Source organism: Balaenoptera borealis (assembly GCF_965194805.1).
Source record: "Balaenoptera borealis genome assembly, chromosome: 7".
NCBI classification, from domain to species: domain Eukaryota; kingdom Metazoa; phylum Chordata; class Mammalia; order Artiodactyla; family Balaenopteridae; genus Balaenoptera; species Balaenoptera borealis.
The window spans coordinates 49,768,650-49,782,571 of record NC_138864.1 but is presented as its reverse complement, the minus strand read 5'-3'; the positions used below and the strand labels follow the sequence as shown (position 1 = coordinate 49,782,571).

Sequence of the window (13,922 nt, the reverse complement as noted above, 5' to 3'; positions counted from 1 at the left end):
TTTGGGTGGTCGTGTTTTCTTTCTTTCTTTTTTAGGAATTTTCTATTTTCTTTAATAAAAGTGGTTTCAGGAGTTCAGACTCTAGATTCCTATTGGCAGTTGTGTTTTCATTGTCATTTGTTTCTACGTATTTTTTGATTTCTTCTTTGATTTCTTCAGTGATCTCTTGGTTATTTAGTAGCATATTGTTTAGCCTCCATGTGTTTGTATTTTTTACAGTTTTTTTCCTGTAATTGATATCTGGTGTCATAGCATTGTGATTGGAAAAGATACTTGATACGATTTTAATTTTCTTAAATTTGCCAAGGCTTGATTTATGACCCAAGATGTGATCTATCCTGGAGAACGTTCCATGAGTACTTGAGAAGAAAGTGTATTCTGTTGTTTTTGGATGGAGTGTCCTGTAAATATCAATTAAGTTCGTCTAGTCTAATGTGTCATTAAAACTTTTGTTTCCTTATTTATTTTCATTTCAGATGATCTGTCCATTGGTGAAAGTGGGATGTCAAAGTCCCCTACTATTATTGTGTCACTGTTGATTTCCCCTTTTATGGCTGTTAGCATTTGCCTTATGAATTGAGGTGCTCCTATGTTGGGTACATAAATATTTACAATTGTTTTATCTTTGTCTTGGATCTATCCCTTGATCATTATGTAGTATCCTTCTTTGTCTCTTGTAATAGTCTTTATTTTAAAGTCTATTTTGTCTGATATGAAAATTGCTACTCCAGCTTTCTTTTGATCTCCATTTGCATGGAATATCTTTTTCCATCCCCTCACTTTCAGTCTGTATGTGTCCCTAGATCTGAAGTGGGTCTCTTGTAGACAGCATATATACGGGTCTTGTTTTTGTATCTATTAAGCCAGTCTATGTCTTTTGGTTGGAGCATTTAATCCATTTACATTTAGGGTAATTATTGATATGTATGTTCCTATTCCCATTTTCTTAATTGTTTTGGATTTGTTTTTGTAGGTCTTTTTCTTCCCTTGTGTTTCCTTCCTAGAGAAGTTCCTTTAGCATTTAGAAGTTCCTTTAAAAGTTCCTTTAGGTCTTTTTCTTCCCTTGTGTTTCCTTCCTAGAGAAGTTCCTGTAGTAAAGCTGGTTTGGTGGTGCTGAATTCTCTTAACTTTTGCTTGTCTGTAAAGGTTTTAATTTCTTCGTCGAATCTGAATGAGATCCTTGCTGGGTAGGGTAATCTTGGTTGTAGGTTTTTCCCTTTCATCATTTTAAATATGTCCTGCCACTCCCTTCTGGCTTTCAGAGTTTTGCTGACAGATCAGCTGTTAACCTTATGGGGATTCCCTTGTATGTTATTTGTTGCTTTTCCCTTGCTGCTTTTAATATTTTTTCTTTGTATTTAATTTTTGGTAGTTTGATTAGTATGTGTCTTGACGTGTTTCTCCTTGGATTTATCCTGTATGGGACTCTCTGTGCTTCCTGGACTTGATTTCCTTTCCCATGTTAGGGAAGTTTTCAACTATAATCTCTTCAAATATTTTCTCAAACCCTTTCTTTTTCTCCTCTTCTTCTGGGACCCCTATAATTCAAATGCTGGTCTATTTAATGTTGTCCCAGAGGTCTCTGAGAGTGTCCTCAACTCTTTTCATTCTTTTTATTTTGCTCTGTGGTAGTTATTTCCACTATTTTATCTTCCAGGTCACTTATCTGTTCTTCTGCCTCAGTTATTCTGCTATTAATTCCTTCTGGAGAATATTTGGTTTCATTTATTGTGTTGTTCATCATTGTTTGTTTGCTTTTTAGTTCTCCTAGGTCCGTGTTAAACGTTTCTTGTATTTTCTCCATTCTTTTTCCAAGATTTTGGATCATCTTTGCTGTCATTACTCTGAATTCTTTTTCAGGTAGACTACCTATTTCCTCTTCATTTGTTTGGTCTGGTGGGTTTTTACCTTGCTCCTTCATCTGCTGCATATTTCTCTCTCTTCACATTTTGTTTAACTTACTGTGTTTGGGGTTTCCTTTTCGCAGCCTGTAGGTTCGTAGTTCCCGTTGTTTTTGGTGTCTTCCCCCAGTGGGTGAGGTTGGTTCAGTGGCTTGTGTAGGCTTCCTGATGGAGGGGACTGGTGCCTGTGTTCTGGTGGATGAGGCTGGATCTTGTCTTTCTGGGGGTCAGGACCACATCTGGTGGTGTGCTTCGTGGTGTCTGTGACCTTATTATGATTTTAGGCAACCTCTCTGCTAATGGGTGGAGTTGTGTTCCTGTCTTGCTAGTTGTTTGGCATGGGGCGTCCATCACTGGAGCTTGCTAGCCATTGGGTGGAGCTGGGTCTTAGTGTTGAGGTGGAGATCTCTGTGAGAGCTCTCGCCGATTGATATTACGTGGGGCCAGGAGGTCTCTGGTGGTCCAGTGTCCTGAACTCGGCTCTCCCACCTCAGAGGCTCAGGCCTGACACCATGCCAGAGCACCAAGACCCTGTCAGCCACACGTCTCAGAAGAAAAGGGAGAAAAAGGGAAAGAAAAAAAAAAAAAGTAAAAATTAAAAGTATTTTTTAAATTATTAAAATAAAAAAAAAAAGAGAGCCACCCAGCTAATAAACAAATCCAGCAAGGATAACAAGCACTAAAAAGTAAACTAAGATAAACATAAAAATGAGAAACAAATCAGTCGTAGACAGCAAACCCCCAGCCTACAGTTGCTCCTAAAGTCCACCACCTCAGTTTTGGGACAATTCATTGTCTATTCATGTATTCCACAGATGCAGGGTACATCACGTTGACTGTGGGGATTTAGTCCGCTGCTCCTGAGGGTGCATGGAGAAATTTCCCATTCTCTTCTTTGTTTACACAGGTCCTGGGGTTCAGGTTTGGTTTTGGCCCCGCCTCTGCACGTAGGTCACCCTCAGGAATCTGTTCCCCACCCAGATAAGGGGGGGTTAAAGCAGCAGCTGATTAGGGTGCTCTTGCTCACTCAGGCTTGGGGGGAGGGAGGGGTACAGTAGTCACAGTTGGAATGCGGGGCAAGCCTGCAGTGGCAGAGGCCAATGTAATGTTGCAACAGCCTGAGGCACGCCATGTGTTCTCCCGGGGAAGTTGTCCCTGGATCGCGGGACCCTGGCAGTGGCGGGCTGCACAGGCTATCCAGGGTGGGGGGTGTGGATAGTGACCTGCGCTTGCACACAGGATTCTTGGTGGCTGCAGCAGCAGCATTAGTGTTTAATGTCCGTCTCTGGGGTCTGAGCTGATAGCAGTGGCTCACGCCTGTCTCTGGAGCTCACTTAGGTTGTGCTCTGCCTTCTGTAGGCACACAGGGAAGGAATCCCTTCTCCTCACACACCCCGAAACAATGGTCTCTTGCCTTTTTGACAGGTCCTGACTTTTTTCCGGACTCCCTCCTGGCTAGCTGTGGTGCACTAACCCTCTCAGGCGGTCTTCATGCAGCCAACCCCTGTCCTCTCCCTGGGATCTGACCTCAGAAGCCCGAGCCTCAGCTCCCAGCCCCCACCCACCCCGGTGGGTGAGCAGACAAGCCTCTCAGGCTTGTGAGTGCTGGTGGGCACCGGTCCTCTGTGCGGGAATTTCTCCGCTTTGCCCTCTGCACCCCTGTTGCTGCACCCTCCTCTGTGGCTCTGAAGCTTCCCCTCGACCCCCCGTCTCCGCCAGTGAAGGGACTTCCTAGTGTGTGGAAACTTTTCTTCCTTCACAGTTCCCTCCCAGAGGTGCAGGTCCTGTCTGTATTCTTTTGTCTCTGGTTTTTCATTTTTCTCTTGCCCTACCCAGGTATGTGGGGAGTTTCTTGCCTTTTGGGAAGTGTGGGGTCTTCTGCCAGCATTCAGTAGGTGTTCTGTAGGAGTTGTTCCACATATAGATGTATTTTTGATGTATTTGTGGGGAGGAAAGTGATCTCCACGTCTTACTCCTCTGCCATCTTGAAGGTCCTTCCCCTGCCCCCCCCCCCCCAGTTAATATTTTTAAAGGCTACTCTTTTTAAACCAATTGGATGGAACGGAGAGTTGGGGAGAGTAGAAGCAGGAAAATCGGAAGCCGTTTCACTGGTCCAGTTGAGTAGTTGTAGTGAGATGTTGAGGACCGATAGTATGGCATTCAGGGAAAGGAGAATCAGGACAAATCCTAGATTTTTGGCGAGATCCAAAGAACCATTTACTGAGAGTGGAAGCCTGAGAGAGGAGTTGGTTTGTAGGTAGAAATGAAGAGTTATTCTTCATTTGCTCAATTGGAAAAACTAGTTTGTTAGAGTCCAGGAGAAGATGGCAAGTAGGCATTTGGCTAAATAAATATGGATTTGGGGGTCAATATAGGAGGCAAGAAATTGAGTATCATATTACTTTGAAGAATTTCAGTTATCAAATATTTGAACCAGTGTATGATGAAGTAAAAATTCGATTCCAGTTTTAGTTAATTTGCTTGTTTGTTGTTATGTGATGGAGTATTTATTAGAGAAAACATTATAGACCAATGATCAATAAAGTTGTTATAGAAAGGTACAGAATTTCAACAAAAACATAAAAATTTACGTGTGGGGGAAATGGGTGAATGTGTTCGAAAGGTACAAACTTCCAGTTATAAATAAGTCACGGAGATGTAATGTAGAGCCTGGTGTCTATAGTTAACAGTACCGTATTGTATCAGTATATTTGCAAGTTGATAAGAGAGTAGATCTTAAAAATTCTCATCATAAGAAAAAAAATTATAACTATGTGAAATGATGGATATTAACTAAACTTATTGTGATAATCATTTCACTATATACATATATCAGATTGTTATGTTGCATACCTTGAACTAACCCAATGTTACATTTCACTTATATCTCAATAAAACTGGGGGAAAAAGCCCATAAAATTTATGCTATGTATTAGCAAGTTATATTAGTCTAACATTTAAAATGATCAACTACAAAATGAAAAAGTGGCTGATAGACCTAGTCACCTTCTTAGCATGACCTAACTTCAATTAAACATATAGCCTGTATAAAATGTATTCGTTTTATTAGCATAGAGCACTTCTGGGTCAAGATAATATTGAAATATATTTATAATTTAATAGCTAATTATGCTAATTACCTGGAGGGGTTGTGTATACCTTAGCCAACTTTGTTCAAAAATCAAAAGTATCTTACAAAAAGCAGTTTTTTGTGGGGTATAGTTTGAGTGACGGGAGTCAGGATTGTTCAGTGTGTGTTAGAGGAAATGCATTATGAAGTACTGTTGCTCGCTTATTTTAAATCCAATTCTAAGACAGAATACAGTGTAAATATATAGAACAGTTGTGTTTTATTATTCAAGTTTTAAATATTAAATGAGAGCCAATCCATAGTGAAATGATATAATCCAGAAAAAGTGGCTTTTAAGATATTACTGTAAAATGAATGCTATTTATATGTCTCACATTAAGAAATAAGTAACAAATAACTAAATGAAATCAAAGCTTTATTATCACAGATAATTTCATAGATTGTATGAAAATATTTTGAAAGGAAGAAGTTCAGATGATGATCAAACCTATAGCACACTATGATAATGCTTAGAGCACTTCGTTGGACTTCTAGGCACATGTTTCCTTTCACACCCCTCCTCTCGATAAGTTTTAAATGACTAACAGTATAGAAATCATTACAGTATTTCACACATATTCTTGGCTTTGTTAACTTCTGCTCTGACTGAACATTTAAAACATCTTGTAGATTACTTGTTACTTAGAATTTTGGAATTCTCGTAAACAAGTGTCCGGAAATCAACACAGAGTCAAGTTAAGAAGAGTAGGGTTGAAAGGTCAGTTTTGAGTGAGTCATTTTTCCCCTCCATGTGAAAGAAACTTTCTCATTGGCTAGTGTTCAATAAAAGCCTGACGAGAAGTAAAAATTGACCTCCACAGTAGTGGCCTTGGGAAACTGCATGTTAAGCACAACATTTCTGATATTTTATAGTAGTGAGTAAATTATTAAGAAAATATTATGCCTCTTAATATAACTCCTAGTTAATCTGTGTATGAGAAAGGGTTGTGGATTTGGGAATCATGAGTGACTGGAAATAATTGTTAAAGCAAAACCAAATGAGTAAAAATGGATTCAATGGGGATCTTCAAAAATGGAGGTATAGGAAAAATCCAGAGGAAGTGTGAAGGGGATTGGAGTCTGAAGAGGCCAGTTGGAAAACATGGCCCTGAAGGCAGGGAAGATGGATGAGGAAAAAGTCTGGATCAACCATGGTCTCCTTAGGGAGGAGGAAGCATCTCATAAAGGCCTCTGGCTGTAAAACCACTGTCACCGCCCCAACGGTGGCACCTCCACTGTGGCCAAGGCTCCACCTTTCCTGACCCACGTAGGGCTCCCCAGCTGAACAGCTGTGCCTGGGAGTTTGTTGACACCCAGTTCAGCCTCCGGGAGACCGAGCATGTTCCTTGATTTATAACATTTTTTTGGTGAACTGTTAATGACAAACTGGTTAATTACCCTGGATAATCAAGAATTAACTCTACTTACTAAAGCAAAACTATAACACATTAAAAATATGTTTCTAACATGGTTGAAGCACAAATTTCTACATTTAAGAACCTCGCCTCCTTCATCTCTCAACCATGATGTCACAAAACATAAAACTTAACAGTTTAAACATTTCTTAAATTCAGATGTTGACAAAGCACCTTTAATCCTGTGGAAAAATAGGCAATGGACATAAAGAGAAAAATGACAAAAAGTGACAATAAGGTACTCTGAGATATAGGAAAGGATGCTTAACTTCATCCATAATAAGAAAATTAATTTGTATTTCCACAATCAGATCTGCAAAAATCCTAAATTTTAATAACATACTGTTCTCTTAGGTGATGCGCAACAGTCACTCTCACATATAGTAGTAGAATATTAAACTGATATAATTCCTATGGAGGCACATTGGCAGTATCTGTAAAAATTTATGAACTCATGTATCTTTAGGCCCAGTAACTCCACTCTAAAAAGTGGAATGTATATTACAAATATATTTTCACATATATGAATTGGCATATATTCATGTATACACATTGTTAGCACTGTTTTTTAAACCATTTTTTAAAATTGAAGTGTAGTTAATTTACAATGTTGCATTAGTTTCAGGTGTACAGCAAAGCGATTCAGTTATACATTTATATATATATTCTTTTTCATATTCTTTTCTATTATAGGTTATTACAAGATATTACATATAGTTCCCTGTGCTATACAGTAGGTCCTTGTTGTTTATGTTTTGTATATAGTAGCTTGTATCTGCTAATCCCAAGTTCCTAATTTATCCCTCCTCCACCCCCTTTCCCCTTTGGTAACATAAATTTGTTTTCTATGTCTGTGAGTCTTTCTGTTTTGTAAAGAAGTTCATTTATATCATTTTTTTAGATTCCACAGATAAGTGATATCATGTGTGGTGCTGTTTTTAATAGCAAAAATTTATAAGAATGCAGTGCCTGCCAATAGCTGATTCATAAAGTGGGATATTATGCAACTGTATCCTCTCTGAGTTTTGGTACAGAAAGACTTTTAAAGTATATAAAGTGAAGAAAAGCAAAGTAAACAACAGAGCTTATATTATGATTCTTTTTATATACAAAAAGTTAGGAAAGTATTAAACACCTATATATTTACCTTATTTGTTGTGTAGGTGTAAGAAACTCTGGAGGAATACCCAAGAAAGTAGACAGGGTTTGACCCTTCAGGGTGAAGGAGTGAGAACTGTACAGGGGGAGTGAGAACTGTACAGGGAGAGTGAGGCCAGATGGAAGGGAATCTATCATTGTAAATCTTTATATTCTTTCTGGTTCTGAACCATAAAAAATATTTTCTTAAAAAAAAAAAGTAAACCTGCCTGATTCTATCCAGTATGTAAGCCTGAAAAAACTTACCTCTAAAATTGATTTACAGAAATAAAATGAAGAATGCAAAAATCTGATTTGTGTTATTTTTACATAATTACATTGATTTTTAGTATCCCTCTGAAACCCCAGATCTAGTACCTAATGCAGAGCATCTCAGTATGCATTGAATGTTTCATCAAAATGAATTACAATCTGTTATCCCAATCCTAAACAGCTTAAAATTTAAAAAAGACTTTTACCGTATTGTGTAAAATTTGATACCTAGCTTTCTTCCACTTAATCTTTCAGGTCTCTGCCTTCACAGTGCACCATGCTTTACTACTATCATTCTCCTCACCTGCTTATAATATATATATATATATTTTTTTTTTTTCTCCATCCCTTTTATTTAACTTTTGCCCCCTGCTGGCAATTATGCCCATCAAAACCAATTGGTATTTTTAAAATAAATCCAGTCATGTACTTGCTCTTAAAACCTTTGAGGGCCTTTCCATTATATTTAGAATAACATGTCCTAGTTTACAAGGCCCCAAAGGAATGTTGAATGAAGGACACAGGGTGGTCCCAGGTCAGGGTCCCTCTGGCCTGCAGGCTCAGCTTCGGAAGCTGTTCACTTAGGACTTGCTCCTTTGGTCTCCACTGGAATAAAATGTAATTAAACATTTAGGAGGCAATCAAAAATTGTTAAATCATTGACTTTTATGGAGTAGCACTTTATATTCTATGATTTTGTTCATTTCAATGATTTAAGTATGTGCACTCACACACATAGAGTACATGCATGGACGGTGAATCTGTGTACCCTTTGTCCCATGGTGCCCTTGTGTGCGTGCACGAGTTCATTGACCTGTAAGGCAGAACATCGTGTATAATACTGAATAATGATAATTTATATAAGATAGGAACATAAGGAATATTAAAATTCTGACACTATTATTTTTCTTGACCGAGGAAATAAAAGGCTGTTTAATGCCTAGGCTATTCATGTGTACTTTTGAACTTTTTCTGCTTTTGTTGGAAGCAGTTTATGATTAAAAGTTGGAACACCACAATGCCTGTTGTGGACCTTTGACTTGTAAGAAAGATAGAAATCTAAAAGTTCAGAAGGTGCCTGAAAGGCTGGCCACAGTCCATTGCTGGAAAGACCAATTAGGAAGCCCTGTTTACACTTTAAAAAAAGTTAATTGCTTATTTCTTTACCACTCTGTTTCAACGTTATTACAAGCCATTAGTGAGTATTGATCAGGTCTGTCAAAATCATCAAAGCATGCAGTAAGAAACCTTTTCCTTTGGAATTGTTAAGAAGTTGAAGAAATTTCTAACCTTTATTTCTACATTTCATTTTCTTTAATAATGCTGACTTTGTGTGTGATTCAATATTTTATTGTTGAATTAACTTTAAGACATTGAGTAAAAGAATTGATTTGGAAAATAATAAAAAGTTTAAAGTCCTGGGTCTCAGGAAGTCACTACTTTGCAGGTGACTGGTAAAAGTATGCATTCAAAAAAGGAAACACCCATCCCTAGGAGATCTGTTTTTTGTTTGAGAACTTAAAAATATGTACTCTGTCCTCCCCCACCTTGTACATGGATGTGTGGAATTTAAATATATTTTGACAAAGTGAGGGGAACTGTCTCTATATTATATTGATGTCAGTGAGTTTTAAAACTATTTCCCTTGCAGTTTTAAAAGAAAGACCATGAGAGGAAATGACTAAATCCTCTGAGTATGCCTTCATTGACAGCTGATAATTAGCAGGCAGCTTAGCAATAATAATTAGTTCCCTCTTGAGAAAATTTCCGGATGAACCCTGAGTTGGTGCATCCCAGTTTGGTCTTGTTTCTTTGTCCACTGCCTCCCCCAAGTAATTCGTGTTATTTTTAGAGTAGGAAGAACTCAAGATGAGCTTCCTCCGTTTACCCGAGTCAGCACTGTCCATTATTTGCACTGTGTTTTCTGGAGATTACCTGAGATTAGAGTTTCTTTGTCCCCCTCTTCCTGTATGTTTTCTGATTCTTTCATCTAAGCAGCTTGCAGCAGTGCAGAGGGATAGATAAGTCAGCCATTGCTTGGTAAATACGCCAAGTCCACGGACTATAATTTGGTGCTAAGACCAGTATTATGACTTAAAATGCTGGCTCTAAAACTAAAAAGAGGAAATATTCGTAAAGAAGGAGGGAAGCTTCCTGCTTGAGGTTTTTGTTTTGTTTTGTTTGCCTAAGTATATACCAAAAAATTTTTCAATTCATTTTGAAACGCTATCACGAGTTACCTACAAACATTTCAGTTTTCTTAAAGTAAGATGTATAAAACTGAAAATGTCATCAATTAATAAAGCAACATGAACACGTCTGTAGTTATTTGAGACAGCTTTTTAAATACATATGAAAGGTAATTAAAATTAAAATTGATATTAACCTAAATTTTCCTCTTGATGTTCTTGCTGTTGAATTGTTTTGAATTATATCAATCCCAGCTATTGAATATTGGGAAAACCTTCCGTTTTACTTTATTATTAATATCAAGTACTGCAAAAATGTATTCAAGTTCAGAAACATTATAATCCCTTAATAGACTAGACTTTTCTTAGTTGCTTCTATAGGGAGTTTTCTATATAAGGCTACGGAGTCACTGTTTATAAGGAACAAGCTTTTAACAAGTCAAACAATCTTGATGCTCTTTGTCTCTGGGGACCAGAATTGGGGGTGACTAAGCTCTGTGAGTATACAGTGGTGATAAACACCCCATCTCACATGGATCATTAATAGCAAAGCTCTCTAGTCAACCTCTTACTCAAATTTTGGCACCAACAATGACCAAATAACCTTAGCTGTGCACTGAATCTCTTAAAAACTCTCTTTTTGCAATTAGAAAACAGAGGTAGTTGTAGGTCCTACCTCGTGGAAGTGCCCATGATTAAATGAGATGTTTAGCCAAATATCTGGGCAACCCTGATCTACTCAAGTTGAGACCTAAAATTGATCATCACATCAAGCAGTACTGTTAAGCAATTGATATAGTTTTTCTCTTGTATTATAGGGACTTTTAATTTGAATTTTAAGAAGCCTGGGGTCAATTTTGATACTCACTTTAACAGTGTATAGGATATTAGAGAATAACTTTAACTTAATAGCATTTATTCCAGCGTTCCCATCTTATTTTCTTTGTTTTTTATTTCCCTTCATTTTAGCACCCCTAGCAATATATTTGTTTGTTCAACTGAATATATTTGTATGAGTCATCTCAGATCCTTTTTGGAAAGATGCAAGTTAAATAAATAAATAAAAGTAGAAAATTAGAGTTAGTATTAAAGCATAACTATGCACAGCCTTTAAAAAATGTTTCTATTTTAGAATGCCTCTGTGTCTGTTATTCCAGATATATGTCTAAAACACAAATATTTACACGTAACGGGTACTTTTAACCTTTCCTGACTTAAAGTCGAGGATGTTGGAGAATCATAGACAGTGGTTAGTACCTTGATTCTGAAATTTCCACTGAAAAGTCTGAACTTCTTAGCAATCAGTCGTTGGCATTATTCTGTTGGATGGTGATGGTCAAAGTGGAGAGTTGCAGAAACATTCAATGCACAGCTCTCATATTGGGAACATGTTTAAAGAAAACTGCAGTCTATTTATTGGATCTTATATTTTTTAAAAATAGGTTAGGAATTATCCCAGGAAGTGTCTTCGTAAGTGAAATGAAATTTCTTAACTTACTGCCTAAGGCATGTACATGATATTCAATTTTATGTATCCAAACATATCTTGACAGCAATTTCCTCTGAGGTGATATGAATGAATCAAAATAAATTAGCTGCAAAATTCCTGATAACCTAAAAGTATTCCCTGACCCTATAATCATTTAAATATATGAAAAGTCATAAATGAATATTTTAACTACTTCCTTTTAGGCAAGCTTAAATAAGGGTCGTGGGATATGTAGACTTGTTCATTGGTCACTCCCTCCATTTGTTAAGATTCCAAAAAATATAGATTCAGCACTGTACTTTGAAAGGCCGTAGAATATCTGTGGTTGGGTTTGTTTATTTTTTTTGACAATGTTTTATCACCTCTATTTTAGAAATGCAATTTAGTCAAAGAATTAATAATTTTGAGTGTACAAGGGTGATTAAGATATGAGGAAACCAATCTAAAGAGGTTAAGTGGTTGTTCATAGTTACTCAGGTAATTAATGGCAAAGCCAAGACCAGAACCTGGCTCTTCAGATTCTCAGCCTACAGGACTTTCATTATGGCATATACATCTGTTGTACTTTGATTCTCATTTTTGTTTTTTTTTGTAATTTGAGTGAATTTTCATTCTAATAGTATATAGCTGTAGGATAGTCATTTATTCTCTGGGCACCTGAGTTTCTTCGTAAGTAAAATAAAGGACAGTGGTAATTCAAACGGTTACACTGTGGTTGTTTACTGTGGTGGAAAAAAAATTGATACATGTAAAGGCTGTAAGAAATGAACATTTAAAAAATTTGCATTTGTTGAAATTTTTCCCTTTGCATTTTCCAGTCTACATCTCCACAAGAACATGAGTTCATCTTTGTGGTCTCATGGGACAGACTTCTTCATAGAGATGGGAAGATGGGTCAGAATAAAATTTGATTAGAAGAAAATAAGACTGATGGGCCGGTAGTTAGTCTCTATTACTGACAAAGAAACAGGAATGATGACCTTTAGACTGTAAAAATTATAGTAAGCATAGTATGCATTGCAGAAGTTGGCAAGTCATAAAAACAAGTAGAAGTTTTGATGTCTATATCTCTTTGTATATACAGAGGTAATGAGGTCCTAACGACTCATTGGGAGAAAGCAAGGTCATTCCATCCCTAGATGGAATTCATTTATGGAGTGCCTCCTTTACTGGTTGAGCTGCCTGTCTTTCCAATTCATACTTTTACAAATTGGCACTGACTACTCCACTGTGGCAGCACTTTAGGGTAGCGCCCTCATGTGTGATTCCTTTCATGGCTTTCTCTCGTTTTCCAGCCAACTTATTCTCCTAAGCTTTGTACACTACTGTGTTTGCTAAGTCTGTAGTTTAGAGACCTGCTAATTCTAGCTAGTGTATAACCATTCTTTGAACAGTTGAATCTTTTCAGATAATGATTTCACCATGCATAATGCTTGAGGAATTTTAGCAACATACTAGAATAACTGGGGAGGCTTTTCTGGAAAATACTCCACTTAGCAGCCCTGATGTAAAACCATAAGTGATTACATGTGAAGACAAGGTGTAATGGCAGTGGAGAGCTCTGATTTATATTTTTGTTATGGTATTGAATCCCTAAAATACGCATCTCTGTTTGTGAATGCCTAGTTAAGAAGGAAAACAATGTGATTCTACCTTGACAAAATTACTGAGTGGGAAAAAATGTGTCTTCCAGGATTCAAGAACCCCTAATCTCTCAAATTCCTATTTTTATCTTCCCTAAATAAAGCACATTATTATTATTTCCATCTGTCCCTCAAAACTTTAAGTTCTTTATTTAGGTGAATGGTCAAATGATTCAGTATCACAAGTTTTACCTTTAAAATAATTTAATAATTTGATGTTAGCAAAATTGGTTGTTTTAACTAAAGGTTTAAAGTTAGCACCATTCCACAAAACTTTGGACATCAACAGTTTCAGAGTAGAGAAATAGAAGTTAATACATTCGTAATAGAGGGGAAAAGATACTCCATTTCTCTTTTCTCAGAAACAGGCAGTGTAAGAGTGGGCAAAGTGCTATGGATTTGTCATATTTCATACTGCTGTCTGGGTTTGAGTGTTCTGGTTACCAGTATTTCACCTTCTTTGTCAGATGCATTAGGAGCTGACCTTTGGGAAATGAAGTTATCTTCTACCTTGTCAATATTTCCAAGGAGCCTCTTTAAGAAATCTTCAGCATGCAGGGTTTCGTATTAATTCTCTCTCATCCTCAAAGGCTCTCACATTATCATTTACCAACCTTAAATAGTGAACTGCCATATGCAATTAAATAGCTTCAACAAACAAATACACACATATGAGAGGTTTGCCAGATTCTGGCTTTCTAAAATTAAATGTATGTTAACTAAAACAAATAATTTGTAATTTCTG

The 13,922-nt window shown here is 37.0% G+C and overlaps 1 protein-coding gene across 3 annotated transcripts in view; it reads left to right on the top strand.

The window, feature by feature from the left end:
- SEMA3E (semaphorin 3E) overlaps positions 1 to 13,922 on the top strand; it is a 269,360-nt gene that overhangs the window by 140,085 nt on the left and 115,353 nt on the right. The gene's annotated exons all lie outside the window — the stretch shown is intronic.